Consider the following 8,158-nt stretch of genomic DNA (forward strand, 5'->3'; position numbering starts at 1 on the left):
CGGAAAAGGTCGCGTCTTCTTATTTTCCCTCCTTTCCCAGTAAAGTGATTTTGCTTTCCCATTTCTTGTCCCTTTCCAGTAAAACGATTTTGTTTCTCCTTCCGCACTCACAGCTCTGATTCTTTGATCCAGGTAAGGTTGTTACGAGCCCTAGATAAAAGTCTGCCCTCACTATCATAACAAAACCAGTCCCATTATACAAAGAGCTAAGTGGAAGACCTGGGTTAGGAAGTAGATGCTGATGAAAGAGCGAGGGGAGCAACACTGGTCCAAACCTGTGGGAGGCACAATAACTCCAGGCCTCCAATGCTATTGCAAGTGAGTCTTTCTAAATCCTTGAATCTGCCACATCATGACTCCATGCCATATAGCCCTTAATGGTCACCTGAGTGCCTCTGACCTATAAAATTCTCTTGGTGTGTCAGTGACGCTGACTTCCTCTTTCCCTACCTCTGCAGAGCTAAGCTCCTAATTCTTCTTATCCCGCCTATTCCCATAAATCTCCTGCTATGTCCCCTAGGTAGGACTTCCTGTCAGAGCCCAGTTGCCTAGTTACTCGCGCCTTTTACCCGCCGACATCATGTCCCTATGCCTCCACTATATATACCCAGAGTTTCCTTTGAATAAACGAGACTTGATCAGAAGCCTGTCTTGTTTCCATTTCTCGCGTCTCCTGTCTTTTGTCCCCTCTTCAATTCCCCGCTCCTCTCCCAGGTGACCTTCGTTGACTGACCCGCTGGTTTGGGACACAAACCCACGTTTAGGTATCCGATTTCCAAGCCCAAGTTCCTCACTAGGTACAGCAAACACATGTCAATGAACATGTTCAATTTAAAAAAAAAAATTCTTTTAGTGTCTCACTGTGTAGCCCATGCTGGCCTTAAACGATCCTCCTGCTTCAGCTTCATAAATGCTGCGATTAAGGGCATGTGCCACCACACCCCGGCCTAACATGTTTAAAATGTATTCTAATGGAGCTGAAAAGTTCCTACTGCCTAGGTGGTATCTATCATAACATTGTAGCAAAATGCACTATTTGGGTGACCATAATGGTGTAATTGGAAACAAACTTGCTGCATTGGAGCCCACATAAAAGTACAAAACAGCCTCTCCCCCTGTCCCCAGTGCTTGGCCGCCTCTGTCTGCCCCAATCCATCGCAAGTAGCACCTTCCAAAGTTCTGCATCCTAATCGCCCTGCTTTGCCACCTGCTGGTGAGCCCCAAAGTCAGAGCAGTCACTCGTCCAGCCACAAAGGGAACTCCAGAGAAGTGAGGAATTTCCTCTCAGTTTTACTTGTGTTCTTCACAAAAAGGGTTTCACTATGCAGTTCATCCTGGCCTTGAACTTACAGTGATCCTCCCAGCTCAGCCTCTTGAGTTCTGGGCGCTTCATTGTTTTTAAGTTAATGACTACCATTTCACCTCAGCAGGCCTACCAGGAAGGAGCCACAAGACTGGCAGCCAGCGGGGCCTACTGGTCCACTTGAGCTGGACCCAGCTGGAAGGGGCTGAACCAGACCCAAGCCAGGTCCTGCCAGTCGAGTTTGAGTCCAGTGAGCAGAGGCACACTGCTGGGCCCAGCCCAGCCCAGCCCATGGCCCACATCTACAGGAGCATCCTCGCAGCACAGAGGTGGTAGCAGATTACGACAGGGAGCTAGTCTGCATAGAAGTCTCCAGATGCATGAAGGGGAGGTGCCCAGACAGAGCTGAGGGAACCAATTTAAATACAAATCCCCAATTTAAGATCTGCTTTGTTGTACAGATTTAATGTTCATTTCTGTGGTCTAAAGTATCAACCTATTAGTTATAAAAATTTGTCAATTTCTAAATTTCATTAGCTGTTATTAGTACTGCTAATTGTACTACTGTAAATAGAAACTACATCTGCCTTAACCACATGTCTTCCCTTGGGTATTAACATCGCCAGGTGCTTGGGTAACAACCTCACCAAAGCCATACACTGGAGGACAGAGGACACTGCCAGATGGAAGCCAACAGCTCACTCTCTATCAATAGAGAAGGAGACAACCTACTCGGGGGCCCCCTCCTGTCCCTCTCTCAGACAGGAACTTTCTTTCCCTCAATAAATATATTCTGCTCATAAAAAAAAAATCAATAGAGAAGGCAAAATCGTGGGACACACACAAAACAAGAATCTCCGACATGGGAGAGAAACCTAAAATACAGACTCTTTGCGGAGAGGCTGTGACTGTAGAGACACAGCTACCTACGATCAAACCTTTCACAAAAAGGTCTCACAGAAATCAAAATAAAGAATTCTCTCTGACATACAAAATGACAAAAAGAAGAAGCAGGTTGCGTTCTCAGGTCCCGAGCCCACTCAGAACAAATGCAGGAGACAATAGCATAGAAGAAATTGGAAGGCACACACCTGAAATCTCTGAAATAATAGCAATTGAAGTAAAGAAACAACTGCAGAAGAGTATAGAGGAAATCAGATCAGAAATAATCTCACAGGGAAGGACCAGCCAGATAGCTCAGCAGATTAAAGTGCCTACTTAGACAGGTGCAGGGACGGGGTTCAATTCCTGGTGTGCTATGCCAGTTCCACCCGGGGTGCACTGAAAGGGTGACTGAGACTGGCCCTGGTGGCATGTGCCTGTAATCCCAGTGCTTGGGAGGATGAAAACAGGAGAATCACTACAAGTCCAATCTACATAGTGAGACCCTGTAGATCTTGTCCTAAATACCTTAAAAAAGAAAGAAAGAATCTCACAGGTTAAAAAAGAAAAAAAGAAATGATAACTACAATGAAAGAATTACTAAGTGTTTCTAAAGAAGACACTGATTAAAAAAAATAGAGGAGAATAGAAAAATAATGGAAACCTTGAATGAGCAATATAGGAAAAAAATAGAATGCATGAAGCAGATGCAAAACATATACAAGAAATTAAAAACTCCATTAAAAGTTGGCAAATCCATTTCAATGAAAGTGAAGGTAGACTTTCAGACCCTGAAGACACCACTGCATCTAATGATAAGGTAAGGAAAGATCTCTTTAAAGTAGGATCCAGGAAATAATAACATAACAACTGCAAGACAGTACAAAGATGAACAACATAAGACTAATAGGCATCAGTGAGAAAAAGGGAGACAAAAGAAATGACATAAAAAGAAAATGGGCAAAAGTAATAGCAGAAAATTTCCCAAATTCAGGGAAACAATCTGACATTCAGATAACTGAAGCATATAGAACTCCAAATAACATCAACCCAATTAAGGCCACACCCAGACATATAATAATCAAGATCTCAGAAATTCAGCACAAGAACAATATACTAAAAGCCACTAGAGAAAAGAAACAGATCACACTTAAAGGAAAACCCATTAGAATAACAGCAGATTTCTCCTCACAAACCAGCAAGTCAAGAAGAGCATGGAAAAAGCAAGCAAGCAAGCAAGCAAGCATGGAGCAAAGTATTTCAAATGTTACAAGAAAACAAATTCCAACCCAAACTGATACACCCTGCTGTAACAGTTACTCTTCTCATTGCTGGGACAAATACCCAACAGTCAAAATGAAGGACAGAAAGGTTTATTTAGCTCACAGTTACTAGAGGTTTCAGTCCACACCCAGCTGGCTCCAAGGCAGAGCAGCAGAGAGCAACCTTTCCTAGCAGTGGAAAAGAGCAAGAGGGTGAGTGGCAGCAACGATGGCAACAGAGAGGAAGTCTGTCTCCCTGAAATTGCATTCAGGCTATCCACACCAGGCTGGGAATAGTAATTACACCCATAATGCCAGCAGCTCTCACACCCATAATCCCAGTGGAACATGAGTTAATCTCAAACTCTAAAAGTCCCTGGCCCACAACTGCATGAGGCTTTGAAGGGAACAACTAGACACAAACCATAACACTTGCAAAACTCTCAAGTTTAATGGAGAAGTGAAATATTTCCATGACAAAGAACAACTAAAGAAATTAATGACAACCAAATAAACCCTACACAGAGTACTAAAAGATATTATAGAAAGGGATCAAAACATCCACAATTCGAAGAATGACAGCAGAAAGAACCCACCAAACATGGCAACCTATTAAGCACGGATAAAAGTAGGGACCAACATCAGGAAAATAACCTGACAGCTATGTGTCCCCCAAAGATGGCTGCACCCTGGTGAGGGGAGCAAAGTTTGTAGTGAGCCATGCGTGGTGGAGGGAACACGTGAGAGCCACATACGAGATATCAACCAAATCTGTATCTCTCAAAATTAAGCATGGTCTTCAGAAACCTTATAGTGTTGATCCTGTAGATATAATTATTGAAAATGGTATTTTCACTTTTCTAAGGCTCAATATGGAAGATCATAAATCAGATGATACTATCAAGGAAAATGTAATTGATATCATAGCCAGAAAAATTAACCACCTTCCAGAAACAGACAGGAACCTACTTGAACACGGATCAGTATATACTGGACTTAATGCTGCTTTCTGTGGTCTGACAGCAAACAGCCTTTTTCAGCGCACCTTGCAGGTGACACAGGCTCATAGAGCTGCTGGCTCACCAATGGCAGTGATCCCGTTTTTGTCAGCAAATGCCTCTTACGCAAGTTTTGTAAGCTTACCTCTGAGTACAGGTGATTTGAATTGTGAAACCTGTACCATGACACGGGCTGGACTGATTGGTTTAGCTTTTGCTGGTCTGTCCCCTGCTTTCTTGGCTACACCTGTGCATGGTGCCCTAGCAGCCAGGTATCAATCAGCGCTGCTACCAGAGAAAGGAAACATCTTACTGCACTGGATTAGAATATCCAAGCCTGTCTGCAGAAAGAATGGCATTGCCCCTTCTACTTCAGACTGTGTTTGCAGCATAGCTTGGATCTAGACAACATAAACTACTTACAAAGGCTCTTCAGTTACCCAAACCAGACCTAGAAATTCACTGATTTTTAACCAAGTATGTATGTAAAATAAAAGTGAAAATAATAAAAGAAAATAACATGACGAACCTAAGTTAATACATATCAATTATAACCACCAATGTAAATGGACTCAAGACTGGCATAGTGTATTAAGAAACAAAATCCAACAATATGCTATATACAAGAAATACATTTAACTCATAAAGAAATTCATAGGTCAAAAATCAAAGGATGGAAAACAATACTACATACTCTAGGAGCTCAGAAAAAAAACAGGGGCAGCTATTTTGTTTTCAGACAATCTGAACTTCAAACCAAGAATGAATGATCAAACAAGATTAGGAATGTCACTACATACTGGTTAGGGGAAAAATACAAGAGGAAGAGAAAATGTCATAAATATGTATGCACCAAATATGGGAGCACTCAACTATATAAGACACATTTTAAAGGACATGAAAAACTCTAATAACCAAAAATCACAGTCTTAAAAGAGGACCTTAATTCCCTTTTATCTCAGAAAGACAGGTCAAGGAGACAACAATTAGCAAAGAGGTAGCAGAACTGAACCAGACCTTTAAACAAACAGACTAGTGGACATATACAGTGTGTTCCACTCAACAATATCTGAATGCACATTCTTTTCAGCTACACATAGGACATTTTCTAAAATAGACCATATACTAGTCCATAGATCATGGTTAAGTATATGCAAGAAAACAGAAATTATCCCATGCATATTATCTAACCACAGTGCAATCAAACTGGAAATTAATGACAAAATAAACCACAAAACCTCCATAAACATATGAAAATTAAACAACATCGTCCTTGGCAAGCAATGGGTTGCATATGAAATTGAAGATGAAATTAAACAATATCTACAATGCAATGGAAATTCAAACAAAATTTACCAGAATTTGTGGGATGTAATGAAAGCAGCTCTCAAAGAGAAATTTATAATGGTAAACTCACACATTAGGAAAACAGAGAGACAGCAAATAAATACCCTAATGCTACATCTCAAACTTCTAGAAAAAGAAGAGCAAACCAAGTCCAAATCCCAAAGATGAGAGGAAATTATGAAGATTAGAGAAGAAATTAATGCAATTGAGACGATGAAAACAACACAAAGAATTAATGAATCCAAAAACTATTTCTTTGAAAAATTAAATAATATTGATAAACCCCTAGCCAACCTCCTCAAAAAGAAGAAAGAAAAAACTCAAGATTAAGCAATAAGGAATGAAAAGGCAGAAATTACTGCAGATCCAGTGGAAATTCAGATGATCATTGATAGCTTTTTTGAAAATCTTTATTCTCACAGGATCAAAGACACAGATGAAATAGACAGATTCCTAGATAGGTACAAATTGACAAAACTGAATCAAGAAGATATAAAAAGCTTCCCTGGCAAGCGCAAGGGCCTGAGTTCAATCCCCAGTTCCACCAAAAAAAGAAAAGAAAAAAAGAAAAAAAAAAGAAGATATAAAAACTCTGAATAACCCAATATCAGTCAATAAAAATGAAAATGTAATAAAAATCTTACCAACAAAGAAAAGTCCAGGTCCTGATGGATTCCCAGTTCAATTCTACAAGAAATTTAAAGAGATTTAATCCCAATACTCCTCAAACTCTTCAATGAAATACAAAAGGAAGCAATCCTCCCAAAAATCATTCCTGAATGCAAGTATTATACTGATATTGAAACTGGAGAAAGATGCAACTAAAAAAGAGAACTACAGGCCAATCTCCCTTATGAACATGGATGTGAAAATCCTCAATAAGATACTAGCAAATAGAATACAACAAATCATCAAAAAGATTATACACCACAAACAGGTAAGATTCACCCCAGGGATGCAAGGATAGTTCAACATACACAAATCTATAAATGTAATACACTATATCAATAGAACCAAAGCCAAAAATCACATGATCATCTGAATAGATGCAGAAAAGGCTTCTGACAAAGTCCAACACTTGTTTATGACCGAAGCCCTACAGAAAATTAGAATAGATGGACTATACCTCAACCTGATAAAAGCCACCTATGACAAACCAGCAGCCAACGTAATTCTAAATGGAGAAAAAAAATGAAAGCTTTTGCTCTCAAATCAGGTACAAGACAAGGATGTCCCCTATCACCACTTCTATTCAATATAGTTCTGGAATCATTAGCTACAGCTCTTAAACAAGAGAAAGAAATAAAAAGAATAAGAACAGGTAAAAAAAGAAGTTAAGTTAAGCTATCATTATTTGCTGATAACATGATACTTTGCTTGGAAGACCGAAAAAACTCCACCAAGAAGCTAATAGAATTAATAAGTAAATTCAGTAATAGCAGAATACAAAGCCAATACCAAAAAATCAATAGTATTCTCCTACACAGGTAGCAAACTCACTGAGAGAGAAATTAGAGAAACAATACCCTTCACAATAGCATCAAGAAAAAGAAAGAAATACTTAGGAATTAATCTAACAAAGGAAGTAAAAGATCTATAAAATGAAAATGACAATCCTCTGAAAAAAGAAATCAAAGAAGATTTTAGAAAATGAAAAGATAATCCTTGTTCCTGAATAGGAAGAGCCGCTGGCTACCCTACACTGGCGGGACCTACTACTGGTCCCAGCCCAGGCGCAGCGTGGGTGAGACCCTCTTCCACCTCCTTGGGATGCCCCCCACCACTCTGCAGCACCTCCCCCACCCCCCCACCCAGTAGGAATTTCTGTCGTGTTCCGGGAACCCTCAGACCCAGTCCTAGTCCAGGTCCGGTGAGTGGTTGGAAGAGCTTCCTCTCCCCCCTACTCCACGTTGTCCCCTCCAGGCTCAGCTCAGGCCTGGCATACAGGCCTGGGGTGTAACCCTGCAGCTGCTATCCCTGCAGAGAGTGTAGATGATAGAACCTCCCAGCTAGTCCAGGAGCAGAACATCTTCCCAGAGGGGCACAACAGGTTCACCCTGAAGGGCAGCAACAGGAAGGAACTGAGCACAGCAGCCAGACCCAAGCCAGGGACAGCTGGATAAATCAAACTTTGTAGATCTGCACCTGCACTTCAATATGTGCTAAGGTTATAACTACAAGGAAGATCTACAACAAAGGTCAGAAGACAGTGCTACACAAAATGACGAGAAGGAACAAAATGCAACCTCAGAATCCAAGCGCACCCGTAACAAGTGCAGAGGACACTAACACAGAACAAATTGGTAATCACACAGCTGAAAGCAACAAATCAAGGGCTTCTGAAATTTAAAAAAAGCTGCAGAAAG

At 40.8% G+C, this 8,158-nt stretch overlaps 1 pseudogene; it reads left to right on the forward strand.

Annotated features, from left to right (window-relative positions):
- The first annotated feature begins 4,319 nt into the window (after positions 1-4,319).
- On the forward strand, positions 4,320-4,850 carry LOC101592253 (annotated as a pseudogene).
- Positions 4,851-8,158: the final 3,308 nt, after the last annotated feature.

Source organism: Octodon degus, unplaced genomic scaffold (genome assembly GCF_000260255.1).
Source record: "Octodon degus isolate 3935 unplaced genomic scaffold, OctDeg1.0 scaffold00174, whole genome shotgun sequence".
Lineage (NCBI taxonomy): Eukaryota > Metazoa > Chordata > Mammalia > Rodentia > Octodontidae > Octodon > Octodon degus.